The following is a 13,697-nucleotide window of genomic DNA, read 5'->3' on the forward strand; positions in this document are numbered from 1 at the left end:
CATTAGGGCCACATCCCCTCAGGCTCTCGTCCTCACCCTCCCTTTCCTCTTCCAGGTCTTATTGCCTGATGGCTCCGGCAATTCTTTGATGTGGTTATGTAACTGCAAATTCTGCCTGGCTCATGTGGCCTTGCCTCCACACACCACCCCCGCCCCAAGCACGCACACCTGTGACTTCTTCTAGTCCCAAAACACTTGACATTGGGTTTAGGACAAACTATGGCCATCCAAAAATAATCTCATCTCATAATCCTTAATCACATCTGCAAAAATCTAAATAGCGTCACTTCTCAGATTCTGGGGTTAGCCCTTGGACATATCTCATGGGAGCCGCACTTCAAACCGCCACAAGAGATAAAAAATTTCTAGAAGTAAAGGGGAAAAAACACGATTGATTAAAGAGGAAAAAAAAAAAAAAAAACAGAGATTAGGATGAGTGAGCCCAGGCTGGAGCATCGTAGCTACACAATGACTGCAAGGTATCTCTAAGAAGGTGACAGCTAGAACTAGGTCTAAAGAAAGACAGAGTAAGACTGGACAGGTGAGTTAGATGAGGCAGATGGGTCTCTCTCTGTCCCTGACCCACACTAAACTTCATGTCCCAGCTCCCTTAGCATTGGATTCAGTCTGGTGACTGGATTCAAGCTGGCAGACGTGAGTGCAGGTTGTGGCTGCCATGTTCTTCCTCATGCCCTTCATACTTCTGGCTCAGTGTAGGGGCACCCCTCCAAGCAACCTTGGCAGTTCATGCTGAATACGGCAGTAGTTCCTTTAGTCTAGGGTACAGAGTAACAGCGGGAAAGATGGACTCCTTACAGAGCTGGTCACTGCCCAACATGGTGTGAGGAAAAAAATATTCCTTGCATTGGAAACATCACAGAATTTTGGACCTTTCCATTTTAGCAGGAACACACAGGATGGGGGTATTAAAGCCACAGAACCCAACCCCCAACACAAGAGCATTCCCAGTGTGTTTGAAAAGCAGCAGGAAGGACAGCCAGTGTGGCCGGAATGGAATGAGAAGTGGAAAAAAAAAAATTCTAGAAGATAAAGCTAGAGGGCTCTACTAGGGAGAACCAAGCATACTATAACAGAGCACTTAAAACCACTGCAACTTGGGAAGCCATGGAAGGATTTTACCGAGGAATCACACAATCTGAGAGATTTCTCTGCCTTCTATAAGAAAAACAGAGTGCAGAACATCAAGGTACCTTGAAGCAAGGAGAACAATTGGAAGGTACCACAGACATGAAAACAAGGGCAGTTCATGGGCAACCTAGGTGAGGTTTGCTTGGTCAAGGTAGGAAAAGTGATAGCAGGTGAGAGAGGTCTTATGGTGATGACATCAGAATTTATGAGACTGTAGGTACAGGCCTGAGAGAAGGGGATGCCAGGATGACTCCAGAGTTGGAAATCTGATCAACTGGGAGAAAGGAGTTGCTGTTCCTTCCTTCTCGCCCATATTCCATGTCACCTCACTGCAACCACAATGCAGGCTTTGCAGAGCCAAGCAGAACCTGAGATTCAGAATTCTTGAAGAGCAGCAGAGGTTGATAAAGTATACATCTTCTGTTGTGCTCTCGGAGGATGATTCCATCCTCCCACACAACAGGATTCTTCCTGCCTATCTTGACATCTACTCTGTTTAACAGCAGCTTGGTTTGAAAGTGGTTTTATGTCCGTATTTGTGGTTTTAGTGTTTCTAATGAGCAGGCTTTCAAAAAGCAGAACCATTACTATTATAGTATCTGTGCACATTTATAATTAAAACAATTGATTAGGAATGCATTCTTTAAAATCATCCTTCATTGTTCTTCCATCTTATTCATTGAGGCCAACCAAGGTCTTTGACGCAAGTCTCCAGAGCTCAACGACTTGACTAGTCTTCCTAGCCATCTTGATCTGGAGAGTCTCTGCCTCTGCCTTTCAAGGTTGGAACTACAGATCCATGACCACCTTGACCACCATGACCACCTTCCAGCTACTCGGTCTGAAGATCCAAACTCCAGCCCTCACTCACACAAGCTTTAACCACTGGGCCATCTCCCCAGCCCAGGAACTGAACACAGCACTGTGTTTCTTCCGATGAGATACCCTGTGGAGGAAGCCCAGCTAGCTCAAGGAGAGGTTTGTAGAAAAGTGGAAGGGTTCAACATGCTGCTGAGACAGCTTTAGCATGAACAGAAGACTCTGGTGAGGACACTGTAGGAAATTCCCCTCCAGTCCTAGAAAATTCAAACGTCTTGCACATGAAACCCAGCCAGGCAGAGGGGCTTATGCCTGTAACATGGGAGGATGATGCAGGATTGCTATGAGATACAGGCCAGCCTGGGTTACAGAAAGGGACCCTGTCTCCAAAATAGGCAAGCAAACCACAACAACTAGTGTATGTTTTAGAATAAAAAGGATCCCCCTCTTCCCACTTCTTGGCCACTAACCTCGCATTATCCCACAGTAACTCAAGGCTCTAGGTTGGATATTTGTCACCTTTTAAATTCTTGTTGTTATTTGTCATTGTAACAATAGGAGCTAAGCCATAAGGACCCCACCCTCCCAGGTAGAACTTCTGCCACAGGAGGAACACTGTTCTTTCCTGTCCTCTGCAGGATGCAGCATTTAAGACATCATGTTGGAAGCCCAGACAGCACCCTTACCAGAAGCCACACCCTTAAGCACCTTGACTTCGGACTTTAGAACCTTCCAAAACAAAAGAGGTGTAGAACTCAGGCTATTATCATCTGGCCACTGTCTCAGCACTTGGAGCAGATACAGACAGTAACACCAAGTTCATCTCTTTTTAGCAAAGTAAATTTGCAGAGTTTCTAATGGCATAAGGTATCCTACTAAGTATTCAGAAAGGAAAACTCAAGCCTTTAATCCCAGCACTAGGGAGGCAGAGGCAGGTGGATCTCTGAGTTCAAGGCCAGCCTGGTCTATAGAGCCAGAACAGCCAGAACTATACAGAGAAACCCTGCTTAAAAAAAAAAAAGAAGGAAGGAAGGAAGGAAGGAAGGAAGGAAGGAAGGAAGGAAGGAAGGAAGGAAGGAAGGAAGGAAGGAAAGAAAGAAAGAAGGAAGGAATTCAGTCCTGCTACTCAACACAGCAAAAGAAGGCTTAGAGTCCCATTTTCCACTGGGATCACATAACATGGGTGTTAGTGAACTTCCCTAGGGAGATGTGAACAAACATTTCCTACCCTCCCTAGATAGAGCACCAACGATCAAAGTAACAATTTCAAAGTAACAATTTCACTCAAGTCATCAGTGAATTTATCGGACAGAACTATAGAGCATGGGTAAGGGTTTGCACACAGGAGGGTGGATGAGCCCAAAGCAGCTACATCACTGAAAATGCTCGCTCTAGAATAAACGAGAACTTTCCTATAGGTGAATAGATGGGGATCCCCGCTTCAGTTAACCTTCCACGCTTCATACATGCTAATCTCCTGTGACCACGTGAAGCCTGCGCAACTGCACACTTCTGGGAGGCCATGGGAAGGAGTTGCTGTGAGCTCAGGGGAGGGTCTCGGTCACCGTGGACGCAGGCCCCTCCCATCCGCTGGTGCCTCCCTTTCTTGTCCATCTGCACTCTGTCACCGCAGGAATACAGGGCGTCCTTTATGACTCAGGAGGAACCACACCTCACCCCATACTGCATCAGCTCAGTCATGCAGCCAGTTAGTAGTAATCGGAGGTGGAAATATACTCCAGTAACATGCCTGAGAAGAAAGAAAAAAGTGAGCTGTGAGTACTTACAGCAAAACATGAACATATCCTCTATTGGTGGCAAAAGCAGGCTTTGTTGATTTAATATTTGTAAGAAAATATCACTGAGCCAGAGATAATAAATGGAAACATTATGCCTCCCAAAATCCGTAAGAATCTTTGAGTTCTTTGTCAGTTCCTTATCATTTATTATGCTAAGGCAAAGTCCTCTTCCCCCATTTTACATTTTAGTCAGTAAAATGCTTGTGTGCTAACATGAGTTCAGTTCCCACAAACTGTGTAGTAAGGTGATTTTAATCCCAATGTGAGGGGGCAGAAACAGATGGTCCAGTGCCCGCTGGCTAGCCCGCCCAGCTAAGCTGGCTAATACCAGATCAAATAGGAGATTTTGTCTCAAAAATCAAGATGAATGGCATCCAGAGGAACCTGTACTTGACCAATGATTACCTAAATATGTGCCTATACATGTGTAAACAGACACATATGTACACACAAAGCTCGTCTCGATTAAGTGGGTCCCAACCACGGCTTCAGAGAAACCATCAGCAGAAGTTAAATGGACACAGTGCATCTCCTGCCTCTTTTTGTCTGTCCCTAGCTTTTGTAGATAATCTGAAGGTCCTAGTGAAATTATTTACAAAGGTTTTGATTATGAATTTTCAGTTGGATACTTATTTTGATTTCTTTTTATATTTAAAAGGAGGTCTTCACATTCAATAAGATTGGAAATGAATGTCTTTAGTCTATGTTCTAGAGAAAACAGGAAGCCTGTTGGCACCCCAGTAACACTGGAAGTGCAGGCATGGACACAAACATATACACACACACACACACATGCATGCATGCACAAACACACATACACACACACACACAGTCTCACCCACAAATACAGGAGCATCTGTCACAGCCCCCACCTTCTTCTGCCCCCTGCCAGGAAGTCATCCTATTTGACTATGGGCATATATGTCATGCAATCCAATTTAATTAAGTGAGCTTGTTAATTAGGACACATGTGCTTCATCTTGGATTAATCCACTTGATTTCTTTGGTGGGGAAATCCTACTAGATTTATGAAGAACAAAGATTGCAATCATAGAATAGAAGGTCAGAGTTTCTTATCTTGAGGTTCTACAAAATCCACTTGTATTACACACATACAATTTTGTCATTTTAAATAAAAGATTAAAAAACATGCATTAAATATTTTAAATATTTTATAATTAATTTTTTATGAATTACAATTATTCATTTTCTATCCCAGCTGTAGCCCCTTCCCCTGTTCCCTCCCAATTCCATTCTGCCTCTCTTTTCTCCTCCCATGGCCCTCCCACTGATAGGGGAGGTCCTCCCTCCTTCCATCTGACCATAGACTATCAGGTTTCATCAGGACTAGCTGCATTGTCTTCCTTGGTGGCCTGGTAAAGCTGCTCCCTCCTCAGAGGGAGGTGATCACAAAGAGCCAGCCACTGAGTTCATGTCAGAGATAGCCCTTGATCCCCTTACTAAGCACCCACTGGACACTGAGCTGCCATGGGCTACATCTGTGTAGGGGTTCTAGGTTATATCTGTGCATGGTCCTTGGTTGGAGTATCAGTCTCAGAAAAGACCCCTGGGCCCAGATTTTTTGGTTCAGTTGCTCTCCTTGTGGAGATCTTACCCCCCCCTCAGGTCTTTCATCTCCCTCTTCTTTCATAAGATTGCCTGCAGTCTGCCCAAAGTTTGACTATGAGTCTCAGCATCTGCTTTGATAACCTGCTGGATAGTCTTTCAGAGGCACTCTGTGGTAGGTTCCTGTCCTGTTCTCTGTTTTCTCCCTCTTCTGATGTCCATACCATTTGCCTTTCTGAATGAGGATTGTGCATCATACCCAGAGTCCTCCTTTTTGATTAGCTTCTTTAGGTGTGCAGATTTTAATATGCTTATCCTACATTATGTATCTAATATCCACTTATAAATAAAGCTGCTCTTTATTCGTAATAGGCAGAACCTGGAAACAACCCAGATGTCCATCAACAGAGGAATGGATAGAGAAATTGTGGTACATTTACACAATGGAATACTACTCAGCAATTAAAAAAAAAGGAAATCATGAAATTTGCAGGCAAATGGTGGGATCTAGAAAAGATCATCCTGAATGAGGTATCCCAGAAGCAGAAAGACACACATGGTATACACTCACTTCTAAGTGGATACTAAACCTATAAGATAAACATACTAAAATCTGTATACCTAAAGAAGCTAAACAAGGAGGACCTGAAGTAAGATGATCAGTCCTCACTCTGCTGTCTCAGTCACCAAGCTTGGAGGCTCCTGCTTGGGGCAGCTGCAGACTTGAAAGGCCTGAACTGCCACTGCCTCTGCTGTCTCTGAGCAGGGAGGCCCATGCTTGGGGCAGCAGCCATCACCCACCGATTCAGCAGGACAGGGAGGCCCATGCTTGGGACAAGGGGAAGTGCAGGGGGGTTGAATATTCGCCACTCTCAGTTCCCAGAGATGTCCATGGGTGACCTGGATCCAAGCTGTCCCAGCTCACAGTGTCCCCTCTCACCCTGGAATCCTCAATGTCAATGTTCCAGTTTCAGCTGCCCACCACCACCAATTTCGGAGTTTTGGATCCTGTGCCCCTCAGATACAGTGGGCGCTGGTCACTGCCATCTTGGACTCCCCAAATATTTTATAATTTGATAGCTATAGTCAGCAATATGAAATTGCATCTTGTTGCTAAATTTTCATACGCAGTTACAAAAGTCATGGAAGCAAAACTATAAATAGTGGTAGCATACACATTGGTTTATGTGACTGGAAAATCTTACAGTGTAATATGTCTGAAATGGTTTACTAGAGACTCACTAGATACAAATGCATTTATACAAGCTACTTCATAAACGTCAAAAGTTAACAAAATATACATTAAATGTATGTTATAATGAACATTACACAAAGATCATTCAGATACTGTACTTTATCTGGCAAAGAATACAATGAGGCCATTGTCCTTGATAATTCTTTATACCTCTAGAAACAGAAGCCTAAGGCAATCCTATCATCAGCATGAGCCGACAATGCTCTTTGTAAAGTGTGAGTCTAATTATTCTCAGGACTGATGAAATTCCAGATGACCGCTAGTACCCCACAATTTATCAAGGACTTGATGGGCTTTTTTTTCTTTTTTTTTTTTTAGAACGGTGCCAAGAACTTACCCAAAGATGTCTTGTGAGCTACAGGATTTTCCCACAGAGAACTGAGGAAATGCATGTCAAAAGGCAAGCTCCAACTATGTAGCATGAAGGATGTGACCTGCTTCGTCATGTGCCCTCGGGGCATGCAATGTATTTGCAAAGCAACGAAGGGCAGAGAGGTCACCTTTGAGGCACACAAATCAGATATGAGGAGGAGCAGGCAGGAATCTGGGTTGTGGGGCCTCTTAATGAGACGGAACATCCCATCCCATCTCTACAATTTATAGCTATTGATTGTGATCCCAAGCCCCAAAGGATGGGACAGAAGCGCTTAGGAAAATACCGACAAGCAGACTACATGTTTGATATACAGCAACTAACGAATATTAGCAAATAATTGGGCAGGGTTTGTCTCCCTGCTCAGATATAAAACTTGTAAGTAAAAAAAAAACACACAAAACAACAGAAGCTATTGGTTTTCCTAGCCCAATCCCCAGACATGTTTGCAGAATAATAGGCAAAGATGATAACCTCTTGCTAAATTCTTTCCCCCAAAGAGCTGTCCACAAAATAATATCCTGAACATCTCCAACAAGTAAATAATTCATAGGGACTCACCGACGATACACTTAGTCTGGTTCAGAAACCAGACTACAGTGCCGTGAATACACGTTTGGACTCACTCCCTCAACACAAAGCAGTTGCCTTTTTGCAGGTTTGTTATCCATGTCTCTAAAAGGACATTTCCCACAATGAGCACCGGCTCTTAGTGGGTTACAAATGCACACACGGAAGATGTGGTTTGCACAGGCGGCCCCAGTAGTTATAATTGGAACCAGTGTAATGGCTGCCAACACAGCCCCAAGCTCATGAAATAATAACACCCTTCCGGTACTTAGTATCTTTCTCTAAGGAACTTAGAGCACTTTGCAAGCATGAAAATGTTTCTCTTTTCAGTTATATATAAAAATAAAAAGTCCTTTAAACGTCATTCTCTGGCACGGAGCAAGATAAATTCTACCCATCTCAGCACACACTTGTGTAATTCTCGGCATAACTATTTGCTGTGCTGCAAAGCTGTGTACAGAGTTCATTTCTTCATGAAGATGATGGGAGAACATTTTCTCCTCCTCTTCCCGGCCACTTTAATTCATCTCTTGGTTCTTAGGTTTAAGTAAAACTTTATTTTTAAGGTTTTCCATTGATTTAATAAATCAGGCAGGGAAATGCGTACTCCAGTGAATGAACAACCTTTGCGTGGCCACACACACGCAAGCCTTCACGGTTAAGTTGGGCTCTCTCTCTCTCTGTCTCTCTCCCTCTTTCTCTGTGTGTGGTATGTGGTTTGACAGAGAGACAGAGAGAGAAAGTGTGTGTAGTGTGAGAAAATTTGTGTGTGGTGTGGTGTGTGGGTGTGAGAGTGCAGTGTGGTGTGTACGCGCGAGAGAGAGTGTATGTGAGAGTGTGTGCATGCTATGTGTGTGGTGTGTGTCGGTGGGAGAGAAAGAGAGAGGGGTGTGTGTGTTGGGATCAAACCCCGGTACACAAAGCATGTTGTCATCCTATCATCGAGCTGCAGGGCCAGCTTTAAAAAACACATTTGCTTGGAATCAGTTTGAGAAATTGACAAGTCCTTTGCTTAAACTGTTGTTTGTTTGTTTGAGGCACAGCTCACACCAAACCTACTATGGCATAATTTATATACAATTATATTCTTCTTTTGGGCACAGTTGAGTGATTTGCTTTGAGACTACCACAAATAACATGTCACATTTTATCACCTAACGAGTCCCCGAAGTCCCCTCGGTAATCACTCCCATACACCTCTGATAGCCACCTTTGAAAACCCGATGCATTGGAGTCTCTCCTCCAGTGAAAAGGAAACTTGTGCTAACAGTGTCCAGCCTGGACTTATCTGCCCATCTTAACAGGGGCTAGCTGGCAAGCTTGATTCTGTTTCCACCTTCTCCTCAGCACGTTTCCATGTGGTCCTGGGCTCTGGAGGTTTGGACATCTTCAGGGACTGTGTGGGTGTGAGAGTGCAGTGTGGTGTGTATGCGAGAGAGAGAGTGTATGTGAGAGTGTGTGCATGCTATGTGTGTGGTGTGTGTTGGTGGGAGAGAAAGAGATGCCACCTACGGTGGGCAACGTGAGAAGAACTCTCAGGGCGTGCACCCATTCACCTCGCCTGACCTCCGGTGCATCTTTCACGGTACTTGAGAGATGTACTGACCTGCGCAGATCTGTTTGGTTGTCTGCTCAAATGCTTTCGCTGCACGTACTTTGAGGAAAGGGGCTGCTATTTGATCTCCGTGTCCCTGTCACCAATGCAGTCACTGTTTGAAAGGCAGCCAGGCACACTGCTGTGGACGAATGGGTGACCTTGGATTTAAAGAACGGATGAGCTCCTTCCTATCCACTTGCTTGTCCTGCTTCTCCATTTTCCTCTCTGTAGCGTGGATTAATTTTAGATTTATGGCTCATTCACTTCAGGGCCCTGAGCTTCTATATTAGTTTGCTATTGCTGCCATAATAGATTAATCACAAAGTTAGCAACTAAGAAGAACATGCATTTACTACTTCATAGTCTAGAGTTCAGAAGACTGTAGTGGCTCAGTTGTGTCTCCGCTTAGGGTCTCATGAGTCCAAAACTCAGCTGTTGGCCAAGCTGAATTCTTAGGTAAGGACTTTAGAGAGGAAAATTAATAGGCCAGGTGTGGTGATACCTGCCTATAATCCCAGTGTGAATATGAGACCAGCCTAGACTACAAACTAGAAGTACCAGGCTAGCCTGAGCTGAGGCAACAACAAAGATTCATACATTGTGGCTTCAGTTCAGGGTCATCACTTTCCTGCTGCTGTCAGCTGACATCCTCCCTCGTGCTCCACACTCATGAGCCCCTCAACTTCAAAACAGTATGAGCAAGCCCTGTCCTCCTCTCACATCAGGGGCTCTGTATGACTAGATCAGACCCATTTGGCTCATCACCATGTCTGACTGTCAACCGATTTGGGACTTTAACTACAGTTGCAAAAGTCCTTCACAGCATGACCAGATAAGTGATTAAACCACCAGGAGTCTGGGTGGGCGAGTGCAGTGGGTCGCCTTAGACTACTGGGCACCATCATTTCCGGATGAAGCTGGCTTACATATATGACTGTAAGAAAAAGCAGAAGTGGGAATGTATTATCCTTACTACCTTATAAATACCCACTGTCACAATCTTTGCAACATGCCTAATGCATATCCTAGATCCTAGTGGGGACTTTTCAGTGAACTGAAATATATTCTTCTTCTTCTTCTTCTTCTTCTTCTTCTTCTTCTTCTTCTTCTTCTTCTTCTTCTTCTTCTTCTCCTTCTTCTCCTTCTCCTTCTCCTTCTCCTTCTTCTTCTTCCACTAAAGCACACTCATCTTCACAAAATTCTATGTTGCTTTTTCTAATAGTCTCAGCTTCAGCTTCTCCTTCTCCTTCTTCTTCTTCCACTAAAGCACACTCATCTTCACAAAATTCTATGTTGCTTTTTCTAATAGTCTCAGCTTCAGCTTAAATTTGTGTGCAAAATTAAATCACCCCTTCTTTAAACAAAGTTGACTTTATTGCTTGAGGAATCAATATTTTGTTTTTTTTTTTAAAAAAGGCCTATTCTAATATAAATCTGTATGCGGTATTTTAAATATTTTTTAAACCTTCCAAAAATTAAAATTAAGTGTTCAGTATATAATCTAAAGCCTCAAAGAGTCCTGTGTGCTTCACTGATAGTAAAGGATTTTCTAGGAGACTTGACTGTTCAAAGAAAGTTTTAATGCTTCCTACTTTCATTTTATAGAAACTGGTGCTAAGATGTGTTTTCTTTATGTCAAACCCTAATTGAATCTCCTTAATACATAGCTAGTCTATTAAAAAGTTCCCACAGGTCTTTGATGAGAAAGACAAATGAAGACCATCTGTTCTCTCTAACAAGAAGCAGCCCTCTGTCAAGGGATGGAAGAGTTAATCTATAGAACACAGTTGACCTTCTGATGACTAGATTGGTGGCTTATTAGATAAAACACATATAAAACAATGAACTAAAGAGCTTCATCTCCAGAATTGCTTCATTTTCTCAACAGGCATTTGACGCACTAGTTACTCTATCTTTCATGTAAAACAAGACAATTCCTAACAAGAAAACCAGGATTTTCGGAATTCCAACTCTTCTTCATATGCTTCATTTTATGAAATAAACCTGTTATATAAGAAATAATCGAGTTAATTAACAACGTTCACCTGGATATTTTAGGAGTAGTTAGCATATTTAAATTGTATAGTTCTTAAAATAATTTTTTTATTATATCATTCATTCCTTACCACAATTGCCATAAGAGGTCAAAGATATGTTAGTATTCCTTTCCAACAGTGGGGAAATGGGTCTAAGAATTAGATAATTAACTGACTTATTTTCATGCTAGCTGGTAAGAAACTGAGACAGGTCCTCAATGTTCATCCTTTGTCCTCTCTACTGTGTGATGCAGCAATCACATTTGAGGGCATCTCAGAGTAGGCAAGACCCCTTTATGCATAAGTCACTTAGCCACGAGCAGGTACTATTCTTTGTTTGAAATCATTATATCCTAAACAAAATAAAAGGCAAGTTCATACCGAAAACTCAAGGGTTTGTATAAATGTGATTTTATTTTTTTTCTTTTTGTGGTATGAGTTGTAATTAAAAAGTACACTCGTTTTTATATCAAAATAAATTATGCTAGCTACTCTTTAAATTATATGCTACATTATAATTCTAAGTCTGAACCCAATCTTTTCACCAAAGCCCAGGAATACAGGTTTCTCTTATCTACTGTAAACCCATTCATGCTGTGGTAAAGATTAAGAAAGGGTAGCTATAATTTATCATGTAAACAAGAGGACTTTTGAGAGTCAGAGCAATCCTATCAATTAATTCTGACACAAGAGCAGATCCACCCAGGAGGGCCTAAAGAAACCAGATGGAATTTTTGTTCTAATAATCCTCCCAGCCCCGGACCTTAAATGTTCTTTCATTTCTGTAAGAACTACCCTGATATTCATTATTACTACACTACACCGCCTAACCTGCCTCCATTTACCATTGTGCCTTGAGTTGTATCTTCAGTCAAAACTGCTTCATCTCTATGACACCAAGCTGGGCAGCTGTTTCTGGAAAGCTCTCTAAAAAGCCTTTACTTCTTCTGTACCTTTTCTTTCTAAAGGACCGAACTTTTCAGATCTTCACCCAAGGTATTTATTTCTCCCTTCCTCATGATGTGGCTGCTGGGCAAACACTTTCAAAATTTCCTTTTTTTTTTTTTTTTTTTTTTACACTTGTCCTGTATGTTAGCAACTGGATCCTCCTGATTGGCAATGTTTTTCACTCACTAGGAGTTAATGTGCTTTCTTCTACCCTGCTCAGAAATAAATCAGCTATTGTGTCTGCCTTCTGGAAGAATACAAATGTGCACAAAATGCAATTAAGATTGCAGTTATAATATTAACAGCATGTTGGGACACATTGAAGTCATAAATAAATTCAAAGAATAAGGTCACTTCAGAAGGAAAAAAAGAGCCAAGAAAGATTTCACAGAAGCTTCTCGCTTGAGCTAAGACCTGAGAGGTAAATGGACAATCTCAAGTGGCTGAGCAGTAGGATGAGAGAACATTATGAACAGGAGGTACAACACGATGAGACACATAGCAAAATGCCACATGTCGTAAAAGGACATCAACATCCCTGAACAGCTAGGTTGTAGGCCTTACACAAGATGGATGGAATTTTTTGTCACAGTTGTGACTTGTCATGTGTAGTGATTACTACCCTGAGAAGCTTAAGAGCACACCAACTCAGATACAAGTAATAAGTTTCTGGTGTTTTACAGCTCAGATCACAAGCTAGTATATATTTTATTGTTAACTGGAAGAGCTCTAAGTGTCCAAACAGAAAGTGATGAAAATGTTAATTATCCTTGTCTGATCAGTTCAATCTATATATAAGTATCACACTCTCTTCCCATACCCCACACATATGTACACTCAAAAATTCATCATCATTATCATAACAAAAGATGAAAAATGACTATTGGGGATGTTGGGGTGGGAGCCAATGAATCTGCAAGAGATCCCCATGGCAGGTCAGAAGAGAAGAAAAAATAAATAAGTGAGAAAAATACAGATGGGGAGAGTTGGAAGTTGGTTAAGTTGCTATTAAGAACTGAATGAGGCACAGAGAGGCCACACCCTCTGTCTCTTGGGTCTCCCATAAATAGGAAAGCAAGACAGTAAATGGAAGAATACAAGAGAGGTAATATATTTAGGAAAAGTTAATGCATACCATGGTATGCATTAGTACCTACAGCCAACCTTATTCAAGCCAAATCCCTTTCTAACAGCAGCTGTGTCCATTACAGATCAATGCAAGGGTATAACAGCTGGGCCTCCACTTTCCAACTAGGAATGATACTGAAGAGCTAGCAACCTCTTTTTGGAGGTTGGTTGAGGCCTTCTGAATATGCAGTAGCTCCATGATCCACCCCAAATACTTCCCTTGCTGTGGTAGACTGAATGGGTATAACACCCATAGACTCGTGTGTGAATGTTTGGCCCATAGGGACCAGCACTATTAGGAGGCGTGTGCATGTTGGAGTAGGTATGGTCTTATTGGAGAAAGTGTGTCACTGTTGGGGTGGGCTTTGAGGTCTTAAATGCTCAAGCTACACCCAGTATTGCACACAGTCTCTTTCTGCTGCCTGTGGATCAAGATGTAGAACTCTCAGCTCCTCCA

Source organism: Meriones unguiculatus, chromosome 6 (genome assembly GCF_030254825.1).
Source record: "Meriones unguiculatus strain TT.TT164.6M chromosome 6, Bangor_MerUng_6.1, whole genome shotgun sequence".
NCBI classification, from domain to species: domain Eukaryota; kingdom Metazoa; phylum Chordata; class Mammalia; order Rodentia; family Muridae; genus Meriones; species Meriones unguiculatus.